Source organism: Balaenoptera acutorostrata, chromosome 3 (assembly GCF_949987535.1).
Source record: "Balaenoptera acutorostrata chromosome 3, mBalAcu1.1, whole genome shotgun sequence".
NCBI classification, from domain to species: domain Eukaryota; kingdom Metazoa; phylum Chordata; class Mammalia; order Artiodactyla; family Balaenopteridae; genus Balaenoptera; species Balaenoptera acutorostrata.
Window position 1 is genome coordinate 56,844,942 of NC_080066.1, and position 25,144 is coordinate 56,870,085.

The following is a 25,144-nucleotide window of genomic DNA, read 5'->3' on the forward strand; positions in this document are numbered from 1 at the left end:
AGAAGAGGATTCCAGGCCTAGGGCAGGCTTCTTTGTCATGTTCTGCGTGGGAGACCAGATGCAGTTTAGGTTTCTCCTGATGAGGGGAGAAATCAAATGGGTCACTGTTCCTGGGAGTTTGGCCAATCTGATGGCTCCTCCTCGGGTTGTGTCCTGCTTGTGCGTGCTGTGTGAAGGGGCTGAAAAATGCCTTAGTCAGACTTGGTCACGGCAAGCTTCTTTGGTGAGGGGTGGCTCTGGCATCTTGCCGTGACACGTTGGGATCCCGGTAGAGAGAGAGAGTAAGGCAAGGCGAGTGAAAGAGACACGTGAGATGGCTGGCTAAGCCCACAGGTTTACTGGTGGGTGGATACATCGACGGTGGCCATGGGGTTCCCAGAACACATTTGGGATTCCCTCAGGAGCATCTGGAGGCACGTGTAGGGAGGGAATACGGGAGCACAGTTGTGGACTGTCCCGCCTCTTTCCTCTCCTTGGTCGATTTGCTTCATGGCGGGTCCTTGTGCCAGCGAATGGTTGCCTTCATGGCACAGTATGGTGTCTTCTCATGGGGGCCGATTTGGAGGCCTTGGGGTGTTTTGTCCCTGTCTGGCCACGTTCCCCCTGTGTTGAAGATGTGAAGGTGTTCCTGAGGACAGCCAAGCATCGTTTCTATACCCGGCCCTCATAGCGTTCCCTGAGGATTGGAGCTGTACCCGGCGGTCATTGGGCGCAACCATGCAGAAACAAGGGAGTCCGCTGCCAAGGAAAGGCTACAGGTTTAAGGGCAGGAGAGGATGTGTGGTGTGGGTGTCAGTTTTCCTGCCACCGCTGGTACACCGAGACTGTGGTATCCGGCGAGCCTGGCCACAGGCCAGACAAGTCATACCGGTTCAAGTGTCTAGGCTGTTGTCTGGCTTCTGTCGTTGCATGGCTGTGGGTAACAAGTGGCTTGTAGAGGACCTGGGCCTCAGGGTTTCCCCAATGTCACGTCACTGATGGGCCAAGAGTGTGAAAGTACCAGACACCACTGCAAGTTACACAATTGCTGCAAGGGTTTGCCCCGCCACATTGGGCGTCAGAATGATTCCCATGCCATTAGCTTTGTGTGTGGGCCAAGGGTAGGTTGCCAGTCTTGGCAGCAGGCCAGGAAGTATGGCTGCAGGTGAATCTCCATTGTTCAGTCCAGGAGTTCCTCTGGTGCGTTTTGTCACCGGTCCCTACAAGCTGCTTTTGTTGGAGGTCGTCCCATTTGGCCAAGGGCCGTTCCCTTGTGGAAGATCTCAGGGATCACATTTCCCCTTGAGGGTGAGTCCATTGTGTGGAAGCGTATGCACCAGGATTGGTTTGGTGGTCCAGAGGGCAGTGGCTCTTCCGCTGAGTAATCCCAGTTCCCCTGAGGGTGTCTCAGCGGTTCAGGATGACATCCCTATGCTGTGTCGGCGGGGAGGTGGCTCAGGCGGGGAAGTTCAAGGCCCATACCAGGGGGTTGATGGACGGCCCTGCTCTTTGTGCTGATGCCCGTGTGCTCTGAAGGCATCTGTGCCACGATGCATTCACGTTTGGCTGTGGACACACAGACATGATGGGCTGCAAATTAAATGTTGAGGGGAGATATAGTGCACATCGCTGGGCGGTATCACCCTTTGCCTCTGTGCGCCCCTTCACTTTTCTCAAACATCCCTGTGTTCTGTCACCCTGAGGCAGGTGGTGGAGTGCCAGGGAACAAACACCTGCAGCAGCATGTGGCCCTCTGTATAGTCCGTGACACCTGGCGAGGTGAGGACAGTGTGGCAAGGTGAGGCAAGGCGAGGCGAAAGAGTGTCAGAGTGGTTTTGGCGTGAAGTCCTTTAGTATCCTAGTAGGAACCTTGTGGTGGTGAGCGGAATTTCTTTGCAGAAACCTAGATGTTTGGCCACGGGGACTTGTGCACTGAGACTACACCCTCACCTTCTTGGCTCTTCCAGGGGCACCCCAGATATGATGCCATGATCCTTAGATCCATTTGCAGCCCCGTGGGTCGGCTCTGGCCGCTCCTGACTGCTGACATGCTTGAGATCGGTGGCTGCCCCGCGGTGGAGCCTGCGACTTTGAACGTGCAGCCTTTGAGCAGGTGGATTGATGATGACTCCCATAAATGCACTGCTTGGAACTCTGAACAAATGAATGGGTCTCAGGTTTCTCCGCGGTCATGTCACTGACGGGCCCGGGGGCGAAAATACAAGGCGCCAGGGCAAGTAACCCAGTTGCTGCAAGGGTTTGCCCTGCCAGTTTGGGCATTGGAATATCTCCAATGCCAATAGATTTCTGTGTGATCGAAGGGCATCGCCTCTGGCTCGACAAGGTTCCTGGTAGAAACCTTGTGGGGGTAAACGGAACTTCTTTGAAGAAACATAGATGTTTGGCCACGGAGACTTGTGCCGCGAGACTACACCGTCACATTCTGTGCTCTTCCTGGGGCACCCGAGCTCCGATGCCCTGAGACTTGGGTGCACTTCCTGCCCCGTGGCTCGAGTCTGGCCGCTCCCTACTGCTGAGAGGATTGAGCTTGCTGACAGTCCGCGACTTTGCATGTCCAGCCTTTGAGCAGGAGCGTGGATCAGTGATGACTCCCATAAATGCATTCCTTGGAAATCTAAACAAAATGAATGAGCAATACCTACCGTCTTCTCATCCTAACTGAGATCCAGCACGTGGCTCCCAAAGGAAAATTAGGGAGAGGTCCATGTTGCATTTGCTACTGTGGGCGTGCGCAGCAACATTGTTCAAGTTGAGGGTGGCGGGCTTCTCGTGCAGAAAGAGCCATGTGGAAAGGAGCCTGGGATGTCCATCTACATGGGAGGGCTAAGGACAACTTGACGTCTCTGGGCACCTGAGTCTAGCCAGAACTGCTATCCCCTGCCGCGGTCAGCGTGCGGGTGCGAAAGGAAGCGTGAGCCACTGGTACTCCTCTGGCTTGCCATTGAGATCTACAGGCCACCCTCAAGCTCAGGCCGTTGCCTTGTTCCCGCAAGGAAACAGAAGTCTCTGCCCTCAGGGTCAGAGAAGGAGTCCTGGCCAGGCCAGGCCTCTATGTCCTGTTCAGCTTGGGAGGTGGGATATAGTTTAGGTTTGCCCTGATGGTCGGGGGAAATGAAATGGGCCACTGTCCCCGGGATTTGGGCGACGCTGATGGCGCCTCCTTGGGTTGTGTCCTGCTTGTGTGTTGTGTGTGGAGAGGTTGGAAAATGCCTTAGGCAAATCCAGGGGATATCAAGCTACTTAGGTGAGGGGTGGATTCGTTTGGATCCTGGTGGAGAGAGGAAGGCAAGGCGAGCGGGAAATACACGTGAGAGTGTTGGCTAAGCCCACAGGCTTACTGTTGGGTGGATAGATGGTCGGTGGACATAGGGTTCCCGGAACTCTTTTGGGATATCTTCAGGAGCATTTGGAGTCCCGTGTAGGGAAGGAATACAGGTGCACATTCGTGGACCATGCCAACCTTTTCCTCTCCTTTCTCAATGTGCTTCACGGCGGATCCTTGTTCCAGCGAATGGTGCCTTCACGGCACAGGATGGTGTCTTCTCACTGGGACCGATTTGGAGCCGTTGGGATGTTTTGTCCCTGTGTGGCCTCATTGCCCCTATGTTGAGGATGTTAAGGTGTTCCTTAGGACAGCCCAGCGTCATTGCTATACCAGGTCGGCATAGCATTCCCTGAGGTTTGGCGCTCTTCCCGGAGGTCTTTGGGCCCAACCATGCAGAAAGAAGGGAGTTGGCTGCCAAGGAAACGCTACAGGTTTAAGGGCTGGAGTGAATGTGTGCTGCCGGGGTCATTTTGTCCTGCCACCTTCTGCTGCTGTGAGCCTGTGATCTCCAGCGTGCATGGCTTCAAGCCAGAGAAGTCACGCCGGTTCAAGGGTGCAGGATGTTGGATGCGTTCTCTCATTGCACGGCTGTGGGTGACACGTTGGTTCTGGAGGACCTGGGTCTCATGGTTTCTCCAAGGTCTTGTCCTTGAAGGGAAGAATGCAAATGTGCAAGGTGCTACGGTAAGTTACCCAGTTGCTGCAAGGGTTTGGCCCGCCACTTTGGGCATTGGAATGGCTCCCTTGCCATTAGCTTTGGTTGCGGTCCTAGGGAAGTTCCTCTGACTTGGCAGGAGATGAGGAAGTATACCTGCTGGTGAGTCTCCCTTGATCAGTCCGGGGGTTCCTCAGGTGCCCTTTTTCATGGGTCCCTATGCGCCGCTTTTGATGGAGGACATCATATTCGGCCAAGGGCCCTTCCCTTATGGAAGATCTCTCCCCTTGAGAGCGTGTCCACTGTGTTTAATCATAAGTGCCAAAGGCGTGTTTGTTCCCATAGAGGGCACTTGCTCTTAGGCTGAGGGGGCCCTGTTGTCCTGAGGGTGTCTCAGGGGAACAGGAAGACATCCTTTTGCTGTGATGGAGGGCAGATGGCTCAGGAGAGGAATTTCATGGTCCGAGAACAGGGGGTTCTTGGTCAGCGGCACTCTTTGTCCTGATGGCCGCACGCTCTGAAGGCGCCTGTGACACAATGCTTTCACGTTTGGCTGTGGACACACAGGCAAGATGGACAGCAAATGAAATGTTGAGGAGAGATAGAACACACATCGCTGGGTGGTATCGCCCTTTCCCTCGGTGCGCACGTGCACCCTCCTCAAGCATGTGTGTGTTCTCTCACCCCGAGCCAGGTGGAATGCCAGGGAAGGAATGCCAGCAGCAGCCTGGGGCCATCCGTATAATCCCTGATACCCGTTGAAGTGAGGACGGTGTGGCAAGGCGAGGCCAGGCGAAGGAGTCTCGGAGGGGTGTTGGCGTGCATTCCATGAGGATCCTGTTTTAACCCTTGTTGCGGTAAGCGACACTTCTTTGCTAAACCTAAAGGTTTGGCGACAGGAACGTGTGCACCGGGGCTACACCCTCACCTTCTGGTCTTTTCTCGGGGAACACGAGCTTTGATGCCCTGAGAACTGGCTGCATTTCCTGACCCATGGCTCGGCTCTGGCCACTTCTGTACGCTGATATGATTCAGCTCGCTGGCCGTCCCGTGATGGAATCTGCAACTTTGCATGTCCACCGTTCGAGCATGTGCTTGGATCGATGATGACTCCCACAAATGCATTCCTTGGAAATCTGAACAAAATGAGTGAGAAATCCCTACCGTCTCCTCGTTGGAACTGAGGTCCAGCACGTGGCTCCCAAAAGGAAAGTAGGGAGAGGTTCACGTTGCATTTGCGGCCGTGGGTGTCCACAGCCACGTTGTTCAAGTTGAGGGTTGTGGTCATCTCATGGGGAGAAGAGCCATTGGGAAAGGAGCCTGGGATGCCAATGCAGGTGGGAAGGCTTGGGACAGCGTGCCGTCTCGGGGTTCCTTGATCTAGCCAGGACTGCTGTCCCCTGCCACGGTTCAGCATGCAGGTAGGAGAGGAAGCGTGAGCCATTGCTGGTTCTGCCGCCTGCACTTGGGTTCTACAGGCTGCCCCCACCTGCTGGTCATTGCCTTGTGGCCTCAAAGAAACTGACGTTTGTAGGCTCAGGGTCAGAAGAGGATTCCAGGCCTAGGGCAGGCTTCTTTGTCATGTTCTGCGTGGGAGACCAGATGCAGTTTAGGTTTCTCCTGATGAGGGGAGAAATCAAATGGGTCACTGTTCCTGGGAGTTTGGCCAATCTGATGGCTCCTCCTCGGGTTGTGTCCTGCTTGTGCGTGCTGTGTGAAGGGGCTGAAAAATGCCTTAGTCAGACTTGGTCACGGCAAGCTTCTTTGGTGAGGGGTGGCTCTGGCATCTTGCCGTGACACGTTGGGATCCCGGTAGAGAGAGAGAGTAAGGCAAGGCGAGTGAAAGAGACACGTGAGATGGCTGGCTAAGCCCACAGGTTTACTGGTGGGTGGATACATCGACGGTGGCCATGGGGTTCCCAGAACACATTTGGGATTCCCTCAGGAGCATCTGGAGGCACGTGTAGGGAGGGAATACGGGAGCACAGTTGTGGACTGTCCCGCCTCTTTCCTCTCCTTGGTCGATTTGCTTCATGGCGGGTCCTTGTGCCAGCGAATGGTTGCCTTCATGGCACAGTATGGTGTCTTCTCATGGGGGCCGATTTGGAGGCCTTGGGGTGTTTTGTCCCTGTCTGGCCACGTTCCCCCTGTGTTGAAGATGTGAAGGTGTTCCTGAGGACAGCCAAGCATCGTTTCTATACCCGGCCCTCATAGCGTTCCCTGAGGATTGGAGCTGTACCCGGCGGTCATTGGGCGCAACCATGCAGAAACAAGGGAGTCGGCTGCCAAGGAAAGGCTACAGGTTTAAGGGCAGGAGAGGATGTGTGGTGTGGGTGTCAGTTTTCCTGCCACCGCTGGTACACCGAGACTGTGGTATCCGGCGAGCCTGGCCACAGGCCAGACAAGTCATACCGGTTCAAGTGTCTAGGCTGTTGTCTGGCTTCTGTCGTTGCATGGCTGTGGGTAACAAGTGGCTTGTAGAGGACCTGGGCCTCAGGGTTTCCCCAATGTCACGTCACTGATGGGCCAAGAGTGTGAAAGTACCAGACACCACTGCAAGTTACACAATTGCTGCAAGGGTTTGCCCCGCCACATTGGGCGTCAGAATGATTCCCATGCCATTAGCTTTGTGTGTGGGCCAAGGGTAGGTTGCCAGTCTTGGCAGCAGGCCAGGAAGTATGGCTGCAGGTGAATCTCCATTGTTCAGTCCAGGAGTTCCTCTGGTGCGTTTTGTCACCGGTCCCTACAAGCTGCTTTTGTTGGAGGTCGTCCCATTTGGCCAAGGGCCGTTCCCTTGTGGAAGATCTCAGGGATCACATTTCCCCTTGAGGGTGAGTCCATTGTGTGGAAGCGTATGCACCAGGATTGGTTTGGTGGTCCAGAGGGCAGTGGCTCTTCCGCTGAGTAATCCCAGTTCCCCTGAGGGTGTCTCAGCGGTTCAGGATGACATCCCTATGCTGTGTCGGCGGGGAGGTGGCTCAGGCGGGGAAGTTCAAGGCCCATACCAGGGGGTTGATGGACGGCCCTGCTCTTTGTGCTGATGCCCGTGTGCTCTGAAGGCATCTGTGCCACGATGCATTCACGTTTGGCTGTGGACACACAGACATGATGGGCTGCAAATTAAATGTTGAGGGGAGATATAGTGCACATCGCTGGGCGGTATCACCCTTTGCCTCTGTGCGCCCCTTCACTTTTCTCAAACATCCCTGTGTTCTGTCACCCTGAGGCAGGTGGTGGAGTGCCAGGGAACAAACACCTGCAGCAGCATGTGGCCCTCTGTATAGTCCGTGACACCTGGCGAGGTGAGGACAGTGTGGCAAGGTGAGGCAAGGCGAGGCGAAAGAGTGTCAGAGTGGTTTTGGCGTGAAGTCCTTTAGTATCCTAGTAGGAACCTTGTGGTGGTGAGCGGAATTTCTTTGCAGAAACCTAGATGTTTGGCCACGGGGACTTGTGCACTGAGACTACACCCTCACCTTCTTGGCTCTTCCAGGGGCACCCCAGATATGATGCCATGATCCTTAGATCCATTTGCAGCCCCGTGGGTCGGCTCTGGCCGCTCCTGACTGCTGACATGCTTGAGATCGGTGGCTGCCCCGCGGTGGAGCCTGCGACTTTGAACGTGCAGCCTTTGAGCAGGTGGATTGATGATGACTCCCATAAATGCACTGCTTGGAACTCTGAACAAATGAATGGGTCTCAGGTTTCTCCGCGGTCATGTCACTGACGGGCCCGGGGGCGAAAATACAAGGCGCCAGGGCAAGTAACCCAGTTGCTGCAAGGGTTTGCCCTGCCAGTTTGGGCATTGGAATATCTCCAATGCCAATAGATTTCTGTGTGATCGAAGGGCATCGCCTCTGGCTCGACAAGGTTCCTGGTAGAAACCTTGTGGGGGTAAACGGAACTTCTTTGAAGAAACATAGATGTTTGGCCACGGAGACTTGTGCCACGAGACTACACCGTCACATTCTGTGCTCTTCCTGGGGCACCCGAGCTCCGATGCCCTGAGACTTGGGTGCACTTCCTGCCCCGTGGCTCGAGTCTGGCCGCTCCCTACTGCTGAGAGGATTGAGCTTGCTGACAGTCCGCGACTTTGCATGTCCAGCCTTTGAGCAGGAGCGTGGATCAGTGATGACTCCCATAAATGCATTCCTTGGAAATCTAAACAAAATGAATGAGCAATACCTACCGTCTTCTCATCCTAACTGAGATCCAGCACGTGGCTCCCAAAGGAAAATTAGGGAGAGGTCCATGTTGCATTTGCTACTGTGGGCGTGCGCAGCAACATTGTTCAAGTTGAGGGTGGCGGGCTTCTCGTGCAGAAGGAGCCATGTGGAAAGGAGCCTGGGATGTCCATCTACATGGGAGGGCTAAGGACAACTTGACGTCTCTGGGCACCTGAGTCTAGCCAGAACTGCTATCCCCTGCCGCGGTCAGTGTGCGGGTGCGAAAGGAAGCGTGAGCCACTGGTACTCCTCTGGCTTGCCATTGAGATCTACAGGCCACCCTCAAGCTCAGGCCGTTGCCTTGTTCCCGCAAGGAAACAGAAGTCTCTGCCCTCAGGGTCAGAGAAGGAGTCCTGGCCAGGCCAGGCCTCTATGTCCTGTTCAGCTTGGGAGGTGGGATATAGTTTAGGTTTGCCCTGATGGTCGGGGGAAATGAAATGGGCCACTGTCCCCGGGATTTGGGCGACGCTGATGGCGCCTCCTTGGGTTGTGTCCTGCTTGTGTGTTGTGTGTGGAGAGGTTGGAAAATGCCTTAGGCAAATCCAGGGGATATCAAGCTACTTAGGTGAGGGGTGGATTCGTTTGGATCCTGGTGGAGAGAGGAAGGCAAGGCGAGCGGGAAATACACGTGAGAGTGTTGGCTAAGCCCACAGGCTTACTGTTGGGTGGATAGATGGTCGGTGGACATAGGGTTCCCGGAACTCTTTTGGGATATCTTCAGGAGCATTTGGAGTCCCGTGTAGGGAAGGAATACAGGTGCACATTCGTGGACCATGCCAACCTTTTCCTCTCCTTTCTCAATGTGCTTCACGGCGGATCCTTGTTCCAGCGAATGGTGCCTTCACGGCACAGGATGGTGTCTTCTCACTGGGACCGATTTGGAGCCGTTGGGATGTTTTGTCCCTGTGTGGCCTCATTGCCCCTATGTTGAGGATGTTAAGGTGTTCCTTAGGACAGCCCAGCGTCATTGCTATACCAGGTCGGCATAGCATTCCCTGAGGTTTGGCGCTCTTCCCGGAGGTCTTTGGGCCCAACCATGCAGAAAGAAGGGAGTTGGCTGCCAAGGAAACGCTACAGGTTTAAGGGCTGGAGTGAATGTGTGCTGCCGGGGTCATTTTGTCCTGCCACCTTCTGCTGCTGTGAGCCTGTGATCTCCAGCGTGCATGGCTTCAAGCCAGAGAAGTCACGCCGGTTCAAGGGTGCAGGATGTTGGATGCGTTCTCTCATTGCACGGCTGTGGGTGACACGTTGGTTCTGGAGGACCTGGGTCTCATGGTTTCTCCAAGGTCTTGTCCTTGAAGGGAAGAATGCAAATGTGCAAGGTGCTACGGTAAGTTACCCAGTTGCTGCAAGGGTTTGGCCCGCCACTTTGGGCATTGGAATGGCTCCCTTGCCATTAGCTTTGGTTGCGGTCCTAGGGAAGTTCCTCTGACTTGGCAGGAGATGAGGAAGTATACCTGCTGGTGAGTCTCCCTTGATCAGTCCGGGGGTTCCTCAGGTGCCCTTTTTCATGGGTCCCTATGCGCCGCTTTTGATGGAGGACATCATATTCGGCCAAGGGCCCTTCCCTTATGGAAGATCTCTCCCCTTGAGAGCGTGTCCACTGTGTTTAATCATAAGTGCCAAAGGCGTGTTTGTTCCCATAGAGGGCACTTGCTCTTAGGCTGAGGGGGCCCTGTTGTCCTGAGGGTGTCTCAGGGGAACAGGAAGACATCCTTTTGCTGTGATGGAGGGCAGATGGCTCAGGAGAGGAATTTCATGGTCCGAGAACAGGGGGTTCTTGGTCAGCGGCACTCTTTGTCCTGATGGCCGCACGCTCTGAAGGCACCTGTGACACAATGCTTTCACGTTTGGCTGTGGACACACAGGCAAGATGGACAGCAAATGAAATGTTGAGGAGAGATAGAACACACATCGCTGGGTGGTATCGCCCTTTCCCTCGGTGCGCACGTGCACCCTCCTCAAGCATGTGTGTGTTCTCTCACCCCGAGCCAGGTGGAATGCCAGGGAAGGAATGCCAGCAGCAGCCTGGGGCCATCCGTATAATCCCTGATACCCGTTGAAGTGAGGACGGTGTGGCAAGGCGAGGCCAGGCGAAGGAGTCTCGGAGGGGTGTTGGCGTGCATTCCATGAGGATCCTGCTTTAACCCTTGTTGCGGTAAGCGACACTTCTTTGCTAAACCTAAAGGTTTGGCGACAGGAACGTGTGCACCGGGGCTACACCCTCACCTTCTGGTCTTTTCTCGGGGAACACGAGCTTTGATGCCCTGAGAACTGGCTGCATTTCCTGACCCATGGCTCGGCTCTGGCCACTTCTGTACGCTGATATGATTCAGCTCGCTGGCCGTCCCGTGATGGAATCTGCAACTTTGCATGTCCACCGTTCGAGCATGTGCTTGGATCGATGATGACTCCCACAAATGCATTCCTTGGAAATCTGAACAAAATGAGTGAGAAATCCCTACCGTCTCCTCGTTGGAACTGAGGTCCAGCACGTGGCTCCCAAAAGGAAAGTAGGGAGAGGTTCACGTTGCATTTGCGGCCGTGGGTGTCCACAGCCACGTTGTTCAAGTTGAGGGTTGTGGTCATCTCATGGGGAGAAGAGCCATTGGGAAAGGAGCCTGGGATGCCAATGCAGGTGGGAAGGCTTGGGACAGCGTGCCGTCTCGGGGTTCCTTGATCTAGCCAGGACTGCTGTCCCCTGCCACGGTTCAGCATGCAGGTAGGAGAGGAAGCGTGAGCCATTGCTGGTTCTGCCGCCTGCACTTGGGTTCTACAGGCTGCCCCCACCTGCTGGTCATTGCCTTGTGGCCTCAAAGAAACTGACGTTTGTAGGCTCAGGGTCAGAAGAGGATTCCAGGCCTAGGGCAGGCTTCTTTGTCATGTTCTGCGTGGGAGACCAGATGCAGTTTAGGTTTCTCCTGATGAGGGGAGAAATCAAATGGGTCACTGTTCCTGGGAGTTTGGCCAATCTGATGGCTCCTCCTCGGGTTGTGTCCTGCTTGTGCGTGCTGTGTGAAGGGGCTGAAAAATGCCTTAGTCAGACTTGGTCACGGCAAGCTTCTTTGGTGAGGGGTGGCTCTGGCATCTTGCCGTGACACGTTGGGATCCCGGTAGAGAGAGAGAGTAAGGCAAGGCGAGTGAAAGAGACACGTGAGATGGCTGGCTAAGCCCACAGGTTTACTGGTGGGTGGATACATCGACGGTGGCCATGGGGTTCCCAGAACACATTTGGGATTCCCTCAGGAGCATCTGGAGGCACGTGTAGGGAGGGAATACGGGAGCACAGTTGTGGACTGTCCCGCCTCTTTCCTCTCCTTGGTCGATTTGCTTCATGGCGGGTCCTTGTGCCAGCGAATGGTTGCCTTCATGGCACAGTATGGTGTCTTCTCATGGGGGCCGATTTGGAGGCCTTGGGGTGTTTTGTCCCTGTCTGGCCACGTTCCCCCTGTGTTGAAGATGTGAAGGTGTTCCTGAGGACAGCCAAGCATCGTTTCTATACCCGGCCCTCATAGCGTTCCCTGAGGATTGGAGCTGTACCCGGCGGTCATTGGGCGCAACCATGCAGAAACAAGGGAGTCGGCTGCCAAGGAAAGGCTACAGGTTTAAGGGCAGGAGAGGATGTGTGGTGTGGGTGTCATTTTTCCTGCCACCGCTGGTACACCGAGACTGTGGTATCCGGCGAGCCTGGCCACAGGCCAGACAAGTCATACCGGTTCAAGTGTCTAGGCTGTTGTCTGGCTTCTGTCGTTGCATGGCTGTGGGTAACAAGTGGCTTGTAGAGGACCTGGGCCTCAGGGTTTCCCCAATGTCACGTCACTGATGGGCCAAGAGTGTGAAAGTACCAGACACCACTGCAAGTTACACAATTGCTGCAAGGGTTTGCCCCGCCACATTGGGCGTCAGAATGATTCCCATGCCATTAGCTTTGTGTGTGGGCCAAGGGTAGGTTGCCAGTCTTGGCAGCAGGCCAGGAAGTATGGCTGCAGGTGAATCTCCATTGTTCAGTCCAGGAGTTCCTCTGGTGCGTTTTGTCACCGGTCCCTACAAGCTGCTTTTGTTGGAGGTCGTCCCATTTGGCCAAGGGCCGTTCCCTTGTGGAAGATCTCAGGGATCACATTTCCCCTTGAGGGTGAGTCCATTGTGTGGAAGCGTATGCACCAGGATTGGTTTGGTGGTCCAGAGGGCAGTGGCTCTTCCGCTGAGTAATCCCAGTTCCCCTGAGGGTGTCTCAGCGGTTCAGGATGACATCCCTATGCTGTGTCGGCGGGGAGGTGGCTCAGGCGGGGAAGTTCAAGGCCCATACCAGGGGGTTGATGGACGGCCCTGCTCTTTGTGCTGATGCCCGTGTGCTCTGAAGGCATCTGTGCCACGATGCATTCACGTTTGGCTGTGGACACACAGACATGATGGGCTGCAAATTAAATGTTGAGGGGAGATATAGTGCACATCGCTGGGCGGTATCACCCTTTGCCTCTGTGCGCCCCTTCACTTTTCTCAAACATCCCTGTGTTCTGTCACCCTGAGGCAGGTGGTGGAGTGCCAGGGAACAAACACCTGCAGCAGCATGTGGCCCTCTGTATAGTCCGTGACACCTGGCGAGGTGAGGACAGTGTGGCAAGGTGAGGCAAGGCGAGGCGAAAGAGTGTCAGAGTGGTTTTGGCGTGAAGTCCTTTAGTATCCTAGTAGGAACCTTGTGGTGGTGAGCGGAATTTCTTTGCAGAAACCTAGATGTTTGGCCACGGGGACTTGTGCACTGAGACTACACCCTCACCTTCTTGGCTCTTCCAGGGGCACCCCAGATATGATGCCATGATCCTTAGATCCATTTGCAGCCCCGTGGGTCGGCTCTGGCCGCTCCTGACTGCTGACATGCTTGAGATCGGTGGCTGCCCCGCGGTGGAGCCTGCGACTTTGAACGTGCAGCCTTTGAGCAGGTGGATTGATGATGACTCCCATAAATGCACTGCTTGGAACTCTGAACAAATGAATGGGTCTCAGGTTTCTCCGCGGTCATGTCACTGACGGGCCCGGGGGCGAAAATACAAGGCGCCAGGGCAAGTAACCCAGTTGCTGCAAGGGTTTGCCCTGCCAGTTTGGGCATTGGAATATCTCCAATGCCAATAGATTTCTGTGTGATCGAAGGGCATCGCCTCTGGCTCGACAAGGTTCCTGGTAGAAACCTTGTGGGGGTAAACGGAACTTCTTTGAAGAAACATAGATGTTTGGCCACGGAGACTTGTGCCGCGAGACTACACCGTCACATTCTGTGCTCTTCCTGGGGCACCCGAGCTCCGATGCCCTGAGACTTGGGTGCACTTCCTGCCCCGTGGCTCGAGTCTGGCCGCTCCCTACTGCTGAGAGGATTGAGCTTGCTGACAGTCCGCGACTTTGCATGTCCAGCCTTTGAGCAGGAGCGTGGATCAGTGATGACTCCCATAAATGCATTCCTTGGAAATCTAAACAAAATGAATGAGCAATACCTACCGTCTTCTCATCCTAACTGAGATCCAGCACGTGGCTCCCAAAGGAAAATTAGGGAGAGGTCCATGTTGCATTTGCTACTGTGGGCGTGCGCAGCAACATTGTTCAAGTTGAGGGTGGCGGGCTTCTCGTGCAGAAAGAGCCATGTGGAAAGGAGCCTGGGATGTCCATCTACATGGGAGGGCTAAGGACAACTTGACGTCTCTGGGCACCTGAGTCTAGCCAGAACTGCTATCCCCTGCCGCGGTCAGCGTGCGGGTGCGAAAGGAAGCGTGAGCCACTGGTACTCCTCTGGCTTGCCATTGAGATCTACAGGCCACCCTCAAGCTCAGGCCGTTGCCTTGTTCCCGCAAGGAAACAGAAGTCTCTGCCCTCAGGGTCAGAGAAGGAGTCCTGGCCAGGCCAGGCCTCTATGTCCTGTTCAGCTTGGGAGGTGGGATATAGTTTAGGTTTGCCCTGATGGTCGGGGGAAATGAAATGGGCCACTGTCCCCGGGATTTGGGCGACGCTGATGGCGCCTCCTTGGGTTGTGTCCTGCTTGTGTGTTGTGTGTGGAGAGGTTGGAAAATGCCTTAGGCAAATCCAGGGGATATCAAGCTACTTAGGTGAGGGGTGGATTCGTTTGGATCCTGGTGGAGAGAGGAAGGCAAGGCGAGCGGGAAATACACGTGAGAGTGTTGGCTAAGCCCACAGGCTTACTGTTGGGTGGATAGATGGTCGGTGGACATAGGGTTCCCGGAACTCTTTTGGGATATCTTCAGGAGCATTTGGAGTCCCGTGTAGGGAAGGAATACAGGTGCACATTCGTGGACCATGCCAACCTTTTCCTCTCCTTTCTCAATGTGCTTCACGGCGGATCCTTGTTCCAGCGAATGGTGCCTTCACGGCACAGGATGGTGTCTTCTCACTGGGACCGATTTGGAGCCGTTGGGATGTTTTGTCCCTGTGTGGCCTCATTGCCCCTATGTTGAGGATGTTAAGGTGTTCCTTAGGACAGCCCAGCGTCATTGCTATACCAGGTCGGCATAGCATTCCCTGAGGTTTGGCGCTCTTCCCGGAGGTCTTTGGGCCCAACCATGCAGAAAGAAGGGAGTTGGCTGCCAAGGAAACGCTACAGGTTTAAGGGCTGGAGTGAATGTGTGCTGCCGGGGTCATTTTGTCCTGCCACCTTCTGCTGCTGTGAGCCTGTGATCTCCAGCGTGCATGGCTTCAAGCCAGAGAAGTCACGCCGGTTCAAGGGTGCAGGATGTTGGATGCGTTCTCTCATTGCACGGCTGTGGGTGACACGTTGGTTCTGGAGGACCTGGGTCTCATGGTTTCTCCAAGGTCTTGTCCTTGAAGGGAAGAATGCAAATGTGCAAGGTGCTACGGTAAGTTACCCAGTTGCTGCAAGGGTTTGGCCCGCCACTTTGGGCATTGGAATGGCTCCCTTGCCATTAGCTTTGGTTGCGGTCCTAGGGAAGTTCCTCTGACTTGGCAGGAGATGAGGAAGTATACCTGCTGGTGAGTCTCCCTTGATCAGTCCGGGGGTTCCTCAGGTGCCCTTTTTCATGGGTCCCTATGCGCCGCTTTTGATGGAGGACATCATATTCGGCCAAGGGCCCTTCCCTTATGGAAGATCTCTCCCCTTGAGAGCGTGTCCACTGTGTTTAATCATAAGTGCCAAAGGCGTGTTTGTTCCCATAGAGGGCACTTGCTCTTAGGCTGAGGGGGCCCTGTTGTCCTGAGGGTGTCTCAGGGGAACAGGAAGACATCCTTTTGCTGTGATGGAGGGCAGATGGCTCAGGAGAGGAATTTCATGGTCCGAGAACAGGGGGTTCTTGGTCAGCGGCACTCTTTGTCCTGATGGCCGCACGCTCTGAAGGCGCCTGTGACACAATGCTTTCACGTTTGGCTGTGGACACACAGGCAAGATGGACAGCAAATGAAATGTTGAGGAGAGATAGAACACACATCGCTGGGTGGTATCGCCCTTTCCCTCGGTGCGCACGTGCACCCTCCTCAAGCATGTGTGTGTTCTCTCACCCCGAGCCAGGTGGAATGCCAGGGAAGGAATGCCAGCAGCAGCCTGGGGCCATCCGTATAATCCCTGATACCCGTTGAAGTGAGGACGGTGTGGCAAGGCGAGGCCAGGCGAAGGAGTCTCGGAGGGGTGTTGGCGTGCATTCCATGAGGATCCTGCTTTAACCCTTGTTGCGGTAAGCGACACTTCTTTGCTAAACCTAAAGGTTTGGCGACAGGAACGTGTGCACCGGGGCTACACCCTCACCTTCTGGTCTTTTCTCGGGGAACACGAGCTTTGATGCCCTGAGAACTGGCTGCATTTCCTGACCCATGGCTCGGCTCTGGCCACTTCTGTACGCTGATATGATTCAGCTCGCTGGCCGTCCCGTGATGGAATCTGCAACTTTGCATGTCCACCGTTCGAGCATGTGCTTGGATCGATGATGACTCCCACAAATGCATTCCTTGGAAATCTGAACAAAATGAGTGAGAAATCCCTACCGTCTCCTCGTTGGAACTGAGGTCCAGCACGTGGCTCCCAAAAGGAAAGTAGGGAGAGGTTCACGTTGCATTTGCGGCCGTGGGTGTCCACAGCCACGTTGTTCAAGTTGAGGGTTGTGGTCATCTCATGGGGAGAAGAGCCATTGGGAAAGGAGCCTGGGATGCCAATGCAGGTGGGAAGGCTTGGGACAGCGTGCCGTCTCGGGGTTCCTTGATCTAGCCAGGACTGCTGTCCCCTGCCACGGTTCAGCATGCAGGTAGGAGAGGAAGCGTGAGCCATTGCTGGTTCTGCCGCCTGCACTTGGGTTCTACAGGCTGCCCCCACCTGCTGGTCATTGCCTTGTGGCCTCAAAGAAACTGACGTTTGTAGGCTCAGGGTCAGAAGAGGATTCCAGGCCTAGGGCAGGCTTCTTTGTCATGTTCTGCGTGGGAGACCAGATGCAGTTTAGGTTTCTCCTGATGAGGGGAGAAATCAAATGGGTCACTGTTCCTGGGAGTTTGGCCAATCTGATGGCTCCTCCTCGGGTTGTGTCCTGCTTGTGCGTGCTGTGTGAAGGGGCTGAAAAATGCCTTAGTCAGACTTGGTCACGGCAAGCTTCTTTGGTGAGGGGTGGCTCTGGCATCTTGCCGTGACACGTTGGGATCCCGGTAGAGAGAGAGAGTAAGGCAAGGCGAGTGAAAGAGACACGTGAGATGGCTGGCTAAGCCCACAGGTTTACTGGTGGGTGGATACATCGACGGTGGCCATGGGGTTCCCAGAACACATTTGGGATTCCCTCAGGAGCATCTGGAGGCACGTGTAGGGAGGGAATACGGGAGCACAGTTGTGGACTGTCCCGCCTCTTTCCTCTCCTTGGTCGATTTGCTTCATGGCGGGTCCTTGTGCCAGCGAATGGTTGCCTTCATGGCACAGTATGGTGTCTTCTCATGGGGGCCGATTTGGAGGCCTTGGGGTGTTTTGTCCCTGTCTGGCCACGTTCCCCCTGTGTTGAAGATGTGAAGGTGTTCCTGAGGACAGCCAAGCATCGTTTCTATACCCGGCCCTCATAGCGTTCCCTGAGGATTGGAGCTGTACCCGGCGGTCATTGGGCGCAACCATGCAGAAACAAGGGAGTCGGCTGCCAAGGAAAGGCTACAGGTTTAAGGGCAGGAGAGGATGTGTGGTGTGGGTGTCATTTTTCCTGCCACCGCTGGTACACCGAGACTGTGGTATCCGGCGAGCCTGGCCACAGGCCAGACAAGTCATACCGGTTCAAGTGTCTAGGCTGTTGTCTGGCTTCTGTCGTTGCATGGCTGTGGGTAACAAGTGGCTTGTAGAGGACCTGGGCCTCAGGGTTTCCCCAATGTCACGTCACTGATGGGCCAAGAGTGTGAAAGTACCAGACACCACTGCAAGTTACACAATTGCTGCAAGGGTTTGCCCCGCCACATTGGGCGTCAGAATGATTCCCATGCCATTAGCTTTGTGTGTGGGCCAAGGGTAGGTTGCCAGTCTTGGCAGCAGGCCAGGAAGTATGGCTGCAGGTGAATCTCCATTGTTCAGTCCAGGAGTTCCTCTGGTGCGTTTTGTCACCGGTCCCTACAAGCTGCTTTTGTTGGAGGTCGTCCCATTTGGCCAAGGGCCGTTCCCTTGTGGAAGATCTCAGGGATCACATTTCCCCTTGAGGGTGAGTCCATTGTGTGGAAGCGTATGCACCAGGATTGGTTTGGTGGTCCAGAGGGCAGTGGCTCTTCCGCTGAGTAATCCCAGTTCCCCTGAGGGTGTCTCAGCGGTTCAGGATGACATCCCTATGCTGTGTCGGCGGGGAGGTGGCTCAGGTGGGGAAGTTCAAGGCCCATACCAGGGGGTTGATGGACGGCCCTGCTCTTTGTGCTGATGCCCGTGTGCTCTGAAGGCATCTGTGCCACGATGCATTCACGTTTGGCTGTGGACACACAGACATGATGGGCTGCAAATTAAATGTTGAGGGGAGATATAGTGCACATCGCTGGGCGGTATCACCCTTTGCCTCTGTGCGCCCCTTCACTTTTCTCAAACATCCCTGTGTTCTGTCACCCTGAGGCAGGTGGTGGAGTGCCAGGGAACAAACACCTGCAGCAGCATGTGGCCCTCTGTATAGTCCGTGACACCTGGCGAGGTGAGGACAGTGTGGCAAGGTGAGGCAAGGCGAGGCGAAAGAGTGTCAGAGTGGTTTTGGCGTGAAGTCCTTTAGTATCCTAGTAGGAACCTTGTGGTGGTGAGCGGAATTTCTTTGCAGAAACCTAGATGTTTGGCCACGGGGACTTGTGCACTGAGACTACACCCTCACCTTCTTGGCTCTTCCAGGGGCACCCCAGATATGATGCCATGATCCTTAGATCCATTTGCAGCCCCGTGGGTCGGCTCTGGCCGCTCCTGACTGCTGACATGCTTGAGATCGGTGGCTGCCCCGCGGTGGAGCCTGCGACTTTGAACGTGCAGCCTTTGAGCAGGTGGATTGATGATGACTCCCATAAATGCACTGCTTGGAACTCTGAACAAATGAATGGGTCTCAGGTTTCTCCGCGGTCATGTCACTGACGGGCCCGGGGGCGAAAATACAAGGCGCCAGGGCAAGTAACCCAGTTGCTGCAAGGGTTTGCCCTGCCAGTTTGGGCATTGGAATATCTCCAATGCCAATAGATTTCTGTGTGATCGAAGGGCATCGCCTCTGGCTCGACAAGGTTCCTGGTAGAAACCTTGTGGGGGTAAACGGAACTTCTTTGAAGAAACATAGATGTTTGGCCACGGAGACTTGTGCCGCGAGACTACACCGTCACATTCTGTGCTCTTCCTGGGGCACCCGAGCTCCGATGCCCTGAGACTTGGGTGCACTTCCTGCCCCGTGGCTCGAGTCTGGCCGCTCCCTACTGCTGAGAGGATTGAGCTTGCTGACAGTCCGCGACTTTGCATGTCCAGCCTTTGAGCAGGAGCGTGGATCAGTGATGACTCCCATAAATGCATTCCTTGGAAATCTAAACAAAATGAATGAGCAATACCTACCGTCTTCTCATCCTAACTGAGATCCAGCACGTGGCTCCCAAAGGAAAATTAGGGAGAGGTCCATGTTGCATTTGCTACTGTGGGCGTGCGCAGCAACATTGTTCAAGTTGAGGGTGGCGGGCTTCTCGTGCAGAAAGAGCCATGTGGAAAGGAGCCTGGGATGTCCATCTACATGGGAGGGCTAAGGACAACTTGACGTCTCTGGGCACCTGAGTCTAGCCAGAACTGCTATCCCCTGCCGCGGTCAGCGTGCGGGTGCGAAAGGAAGCGTGAGCCACTGGTACTCCTCTGGCTTGCCATTGAGATCTACAGGCCACCCTCAAGCTCAGGCCGTTGCCTTGTTCCCGCAAGGAAACAGAAGTCTCTGCCCTCAGGGTCAGAGAAGGAGTCCTGGCCAGGCCAGGCCTCTATGTCCTGTTCAGCTTGGGAGGTGGGATATAGTTTAGGTTTGCCCTGATGGTCAGGGGAAATGAAATGGGCCACTGTCCCCGGGATTTGGGCGACGCTGATGGCGCCTCCTTGGGTTGTGTCCTGCTTGTGTGTTGTGTGTGGAGAGGTTGGAAAATGCCTTAGGCAAATCCAGGGGATATCAAGCTACTTAGGTGAGGGGTGGATTCGTTTGGATCCTGGTGGAGAGAGGAAGGCAAGGCGAGCGGGAAATACACGTGAGAGTGTTGGCTAAGCCCACAGGCTTACTGTTGGGTGGATAGATGGTCGGTGGACATAGGGTTCCCGGAACTCTTTTGGGATATCTTCAGGAGCATTTGGAGTCCCGTGTAGGGAAGGAATACAGGTGCACATTCGTGGACCATGCCAACCTTTTCCTCTCCTTTCTCAATGTGCTTCACGGCGGATCCTTGTTCCAGCGAATGGTGCCTTCACGGCACAGGATGGTGTCTTCTCACTGGGACCGATTTGGAGCCGTTGGGATGTTTTGTCCCTGTGTGGCCTCATTGCCCCTATGTTGAGGATGTTAAGGTGTTCCTTAGGACAGCCCAGCGTCATTGCTATACCAGGTCGGCATAGCATTCCCTGAGGTTTGGCGCTCTTCCCGGAGGTCTTTGGGCCCAACCATGCAGAAAGAAGGGAGTTGGCTGCCAAGGAAACGCTACAGGTTTAAGGGCTGGAGTGAATGTGTGCTGCCGGGGTCATTTTGTCCTGCCACCTTCTGCTGCTGTGAGCCTGTGATCTCCAGCGTGCATGGCTTCAAGCCAGAGAAGTCACGCCGGTTCAAGGGTGCAGGATGTTGGATGCGTTCTCTCATTGCACGGCTGTGGGTGACACGTTGGTTCTGGAGGACCTGGGTCTCATGGTTTCTCCAAGGTCTTGTCCTTGAAGGGAAGAATGCAAATGTGCAAGGTGCTACGGTAAGTTACCCAGTTGCTGCAAGGGTTTGGCCCGCCACTTTGGGCATTGGAATGGCTCCCTTGCCATTAGCTTTGGTTGCGGTCCTAGGGAAGTTCCTCTGACTTGGCAGGAGATGAGGAAGTATACCTGCTGGTGAGTCTCCCTTGATCAGTCCGGGGGTTCCTCAGGTGCCCTTTTTCATGGGTCCCTATGCGCCGCTTTTGATGGAGGACATCATATTCGGCCAAGGGCCCTTCCCTTATGGAAGATCTCTCCCCTTGAGAGCGTGTCCACTGTGTTTAATCATAAGTGCCAAAGGCGTGTTTGTTCCCATAGAGGGCACTTGCTCTTAGGCTGAGGGGGCCCTGTTGTCCTGAGGGTGTCTCAGGGGAACAGGAAGACATCCTTTTGCTGTGATGGAGGGCAGATGGCTCAGGAGAGGAATTTCATGGTCCGAGAACAGGGGGTTCTTGGTCAGCGGCACTCTTTGTCCTGATGGCCGCACGCTCTGAAGGCGCCTGTGACACAATGCTTTCACGTTTGGCTGTGGACACACAGGCAAGATGGACAGCAAATGAAATGTTGAGGAGAGATAGAACACACATCGCTGGGTGGTATCGCCCTTTCCCTCGGTGCGCACGTGCACCCTCCTCAAGCATGTGTGTGTTCTCTCACCCCGAGCCAGGTGGAATGCCAGGGAAGGAATGCCAGCAGCAGCCTGGGGCCATCCGTATAATCCCTGATACCCGTTGAAGTGAGGACGGTGTGGCAAGGCGAGGCCAGGCGAAGGAGTCTCGGAGGGGTGTTGGCGTGCATTCCATGAGGATCCTGCTTTAACCCTTGTTGCGGTAAGCGACACTTCTTTGCTAAACCTAAAGGTTTGGCGACAGGAACGTGTGCACCGGGGCTACACCCTCACCTTCTGGTCTTTTCTCGGGGAACACGAGCTTTGATGCCCTGAGAACTGGCTGCATTTCCTGACCCATGGCTCGGCTCTGGCCACTTCTGTACGCTGATATGATTCAGCTCGCTGGCCGTCCCGTGATGGAATCTGCAACTTTGCATGTCCACCGTTCGAGCATGTGCTTGGATCGATGATGACTCCCACAAATGCATTCCTTGGAAATCTGAACAAAATGAGTGAGAAATCCCTACCGTCTCCTCGTTGGAACTGAGGTCCAGCACGTGGCTCCCAAAAGGAAAGTAGGGAGAGGTTCACGTTGCATTTGCGGCCGTGGGTGTCCACAGCCACGTTGTTCAAGTTGAGGGTTGTGGTCATCTCATGGGGAGAAGAGCCATTGGGAAAGGAGCCTGGGATGCCAATGCAGGTGGGAAGGCTTGGGACAGCGTGCCGTCTCGGGGTTCCTTGATCTAGCCAGGACTGCTGTCCCCTGCCACGGTTCAGCATGCAGGTAGGAGAGGAAGCGTGAGCCATTGCTGGTTCTGCCGCCTGCACTTGGGTTCTACAGGCTGCCCCCACCTGCTGGTCATTGCCTTGTGGCCTCAAAGAAACTGACGTTTGTAGGCTCAGGGTCAGAAGAGGATTCCAGGCCTAGGGCAGGCTTCTTTGTCATGTTCTGCGTGGGAGACCAGATGCAGTTTAGGTTTCTCCTGATGAGGGGAGAAATCAAATGGGTCACTGTTCCTGGGAGTTTGGCCAATCTGATGGCTCCTCCTCGGGTTGTGTCCTGCTTGTGCGTGCTGTGTGAAGGGGCTGAAAAATGCCTTAGTCAGACTTGGTCACGGCAAGCTTCTTTGGTGAGGGGTGGCTCTGGCATCTTGCCGTGACACGTTGGGATCCCGGTAGAGAGAGAGAGTAAGGCAAGGCGAGTGAAAGAGACACGTGAGATGGCTGGCTAAGCCCACAGGTTTACTGGTGGGTGGATACATCGACGGTGGCCATGGGGTTCCCAGAACACATTTGGGATTCCCTCAGGAGCATCTGGAGGCACGTGTAGGGAGGGAATACGGGAGCACAGTTGTGGACTGTCCCGCCTCTTTCCTCTCCTTGGTCGATTTGCTTCATGGCGGGTCCTTGTGCCAGCGAATGGTTGCCTTCATGGCACAGTATGGTGTCTTCTCATGGGGGCCGATTTGGAGGCCTTGGGGTGTTTTGTCCCTGTCTGGCCACGTTCCCCCTGTGTTGAAGATGTGAAGGTGTTCCTGAGGACAGCCAAGCATCGTTTCTATACCCGGCCCTCATAGCGTTCCCTGAGGATTGGAGCTGTACCCGGCGGTCATTGGGCGCAACCATGCAGAAACAAGGGAGTCGGCTGCCAAGGAAAGGCTACAGGTTTAAGGGCAGGAGAGGATGTGTGGTGTGGGTGTCATTTTTCCTGCCACCGCTGGTACACCGAGACTGTGGTATCCGGCGAGCCTGGCCACAGGCCAGACAAGTCATACCGGTTCAAGTGTCTAGGCTGTTGTCTGGCTTCTGTCGTTGCATGGCTGTGGGTAACAAGTGGCTTGTAGAGGACCTGGGCCTCAGGGTTTCCCCAATGTCACGTCACTGATGGGCCAAGAGTGTGAAAGTACCAGACACCACTGCAAGTTACACAATTGCTGCAAGGGTTTGCCCCGCCACATTGGGCGTCAGAATGATTCCCATGCCATTAGCTTTGTGTGTGGGCCAAGGGTAGGTTGCCAGTCTTGGCAGCAGGCCAGGAAGTATGGCTGCAGGTGAATCTCCATTGTTCAGTCCAGGAGTTCCTCTGGTGCGTTTTGTCACCGGTCCCTACAAGCTGCTTTTGTTGGAGGTCGTCCCATTTGGCCAAGGGCCGTTCCCTTGTGGAAGATCTCAGGGATCACATTTCCCCTTGAGGGTGAGTCCATTGTGTGGAAGCCTATGCACCAGGATTGGTTTGGTGGTCCAGAGGGCAGTGGCTCTTCCGCTGAGTAATCCCAGTTCCCCTGAGGGTGTCTCAGCGGTTCAGGATGACATCCCTATGCTGTGTCGGCGGGGAGGTGGCTCAGGCGGGGAAGTTCAAGGCCCATACCAGGGGGTTGATGGACGGCCCTGCTCTTTGTGCTGATGCCCGTGTGCTCTGAAGGCATCTGTGCCACGATGCATTCACGTTTGGCTGTGGACACACAGACATGATGGGCTGCAAATTAAATGTTGAGGGGAGATATAGTGCACATCGCTGGGCGGTATCACCCTTTGCCTCTGTGCGCCCCTTCACTTTTCTCAAACATCCCTGTGTTCTGTCACCCTGAGGCAGGTGGTGGAGTGCCAGGGAACAAACACCTGCAGCAGCATGTGGCCCTCTGTATAGTCCGTGACACCTGGCGAGGTGAGGACAGTGTGGCAAGGTGAGGCAAGGCGAGGCGAAAGAGTGTCAGAGTGGTTTTGGCGTGAAGTCCTTGACGATCCTCGTAGGAACCTTGTGGTGGTGAGTGGAACTTCTTTGCAGAAACCTAGATGTTTGGCCACGGGGACTTGTGCACTGAGACTACACCCTCAGCTTCTTGGCTCTTCCAGGGGCACCCCAGATATGATGCCATGATCCTTAGATCCATTTGCAGCCCCGTGGGTCGGCTCTGGCCGCTCCTGACTGCTGACATGCTTGAGATCGGTGGCTGCCCCGTGGTGGAGCCTGCGACTTTGAACGTGCAGCCTTTGAGCAGGTGGATTGATGATGACTCCCATAAATGCACTGCTTGGAACTCTGAACAAATGAATGGGTCTCAGGTTTCTCCGCGGTCATGTCACTGACGGGCCCGGGGGCGAAAATACAAGGCGCCAGGGCAAGTAACCCAGTTGCTGCAAGGGTTTACCCTGCCAGTTTGGGCATTGGAATATCTCCAATGCCAATAGATTTCTGTGTGATCGAAGGGCATCGCCTCTAGCTCGACAAGTTTCCTGGTAGAAACCTTGTGGGGGTAAACGGAACTTATTTGAAGAAACATAGATGTTTGGCCATGGAGACTTGTGCCGCGAGACTACACCGTCACATTCTGTGCTCTTCCTGGGGCACCCGAGCTCCGATGCCCTGAGACTTGGGTGCACTTCCTGCCCCGTGGCTCGAGTCTGGCCGCTCCCTACTGCTGAGAGGATTGAGCTTGCTGACAGTCCGCGACTTTGCATGTCCAGCCTTTGAGCAGGAGCGTGGATCAGTGATGACTCCCATAAATGCATTCCTTGGAAATCTAAACAAAATGAATGAGCAATACCTACCGTCTTCTCATCCTAACTGAGATCCAGCACGTGGCTCCCAAAGGAAAATTAGGGAGAGGTCCATGTTGCATTTGCTACTGTGGGTGTGCGCAGCAACATTGTTCAAGTTGAGGGTGGCGGGCTTCTCGTGCAGAAAGAGCCATGTGGAAAGGAGCCTGGGATGTCCATCTACATGGGAGGGCTAAGGACAACTTGACGTCTCTGGGCACCTGAGTCTAGCCAGAACTGCTATCCCCTGCTGCGGTCAGCGTGCGGGTGCGAAAGGAAGCGTGAGCCACTGGTACTCCTCTGGCTTGCCATTGAGATCTACAGGCCACCCTCAAGCTCAGGCCGTTGCCTTGTTCCCGCAAGGAAACAGAAGTCTCTGCCCTCAGGGTCAGAGAAGGAGTCCTGACCAGGCCAGGCC

The 25,144-nt window shown here is 55.0% G+C and overlaps 14 non-coding genes across 14 annotated transcripts; all 14 read left to right on the forward strand.

Annotated features, from left to right (window-relative positions):
* Positions 1-2,094: 2,094 nt before the first annotated feature.
* On the forward strand, positions 2,095-2,187 carry LOC130707975 (small nucleolar RNA SNORD116). The gene has a single exon (XR_009008004.1). It is a non-coding gene; the product is annotated as a small nucleolar RNA SNORD116 (small nucleolar RNA).
* A 388-nt stretch (positions 2,188-2,575) lies between these two features.
* LOC130707909 (small nucleolar RNA SNORD116) lies at positions 2,576-2,667 on the forward strand. Its single transcript, XR_009007938.1, has one exon. It is a non-coding gene; the product is annotated as a small nucleolar RNA SNORD116 (small nucleolar RNA).
* A 2,410-nt stretch (positions 2,668-5,077) lies between these two features.
* LOC130707779 (small nucleolar RNA SNORD116) lies at positions 5,078-5,169 on the forward strand. Its single transcript, XR_009007809.1, has one exon. It is a non-coding gene; the product is annotated as a small nucleolar RNA SNORD116 (small nucleolar RNA).
* Positions 5,170-7,618: 2,449 nt separating this feature from the next.
* LOC114237570 (small nucleolar RNA SNORD116) lies at positions 7,619-7,711 on the forward strand. Its single transcript, XR_003623103.2, has one exon. It is a non-coding gene; the product is annotated as a small nucleolar RNA SNORD116 (small nucleolar RNA).
* Positions 7,712-8,099: 388 nt separating this feature from the next.
* LOC130707910 (small nucleolar RNA SNORD116) lies at positions 8,100-8,191 on the forward strand. Its single transcript, XR_009007939.1, has one exon. It is a non-coding gene; the product is annotated as a small nucleolar RNA SNORD116 (small nucleolar RNA).
* Positions 8,192-10,601: 2,410 nt separating this feature from the next.
* Positions 10,602-10,693, forward strand: LOC130707780 (small nucleolar RNA SNORD116). The gene has a single exon (XR_009007810.1). It is a non-coding gene; the product is annotated as a small nucleolar RNA SNORD116 (small nucleolar RNA).
* Positions 10,694-13,142: 2,449 nt separating this feature from the next.
* On the forward strand, positions 13,143-13,235 carry LOC130707976 (small nucleolar RNA SNORD116). Its single transcript, XR_009008005.1, has one exon. It is a non-coding gene; the product is annotated as a small nucleolar RNA SNORD116 (small nucleolar RNA).
* A 388-nt stretch (positions 13,236-13,623) lies between these two features.
* Positions 13,624-13,715, forward strand: LOC130707911 (small nucleolar RNA SNORD116). The gene has a single exon (XR_009007940.1). It is a non-coding gene; the product is annotated as a small nucleolar RNA SNORD116 (small nucleolar RNA).
* A 2,410-nt stretch (positions 13,716-16,125) lies between these two features.
* Positions 16,126-16,217, forward strand: LOC130707781 (small nucleolar RNA SNORD116). The gene has a single exon (XR_009007811.1). It is a non-coding gene; the product is annotated as a small nucleolar RNA SNORD116 (small nucleolar RNA).
* A 2,449-nt stretch (positions 16,218-18,666) lies between these two features.
* Positions 18,667-18,759, forward strand: LOC130707977 (small nucleolar RNA SNORD116). Its single transcript, XR_009008006.1, has one exon. It is a non-coding gene; the product is annotated as a small nucleolar RNA SNORD116 (small nucleolar RNA).
* Positions 18,760-19,147: 388 nt separating this feature from the next.
* Positions 19,148-19,239, forward strand: LOC130707912 (small nucleolar RNA SNORD116). The gene has a single exon (XR_009007941.1). It is a non-coding gene; the product is annotated as a small nucleolar RNA SNORD116 (small nucleolar RNA).
* A 2,410-nt stretch (positions 19,240-21,649) lies between these two features.
* On the forward strand, positions 21,650-21,741 carry LOC130707782 (small nucleolar RNA SNORD116). The gene has a single exon (XR_009007812.1). It is a non-coding gene; the product is annotated as a small nucleolar RNA SNORD116 (small nucleolar RNA).
* Positions 21,742-24,190: 2,449 nt separating this feature from the next.
* LOC130707978 (small nucleolar RNA SNORD116) lies at positions 24,191-24,283 on the forward strand. Its single transcript, XR_009008007.1, has one exon. It is a non-coding gene; the product is annotated as a small nucleolar RNA SNORD116 (small nucleolar RNA).
* A 388-nt stretch (positions 24,284-24,671) lies between these two features.
* Positions 24,672-24,763, forward strand: LOC130707913 (small nucleolar RNA SNORD116). Its single transcript, XR_009007942.1, has one exon. It is a non-coding gene; the product is annotated as a small nucleolar RNA SNORD116 (small nucleolar RNA).
* Positions 24,764-25,144: the final 381 nt, after the last annotated feature.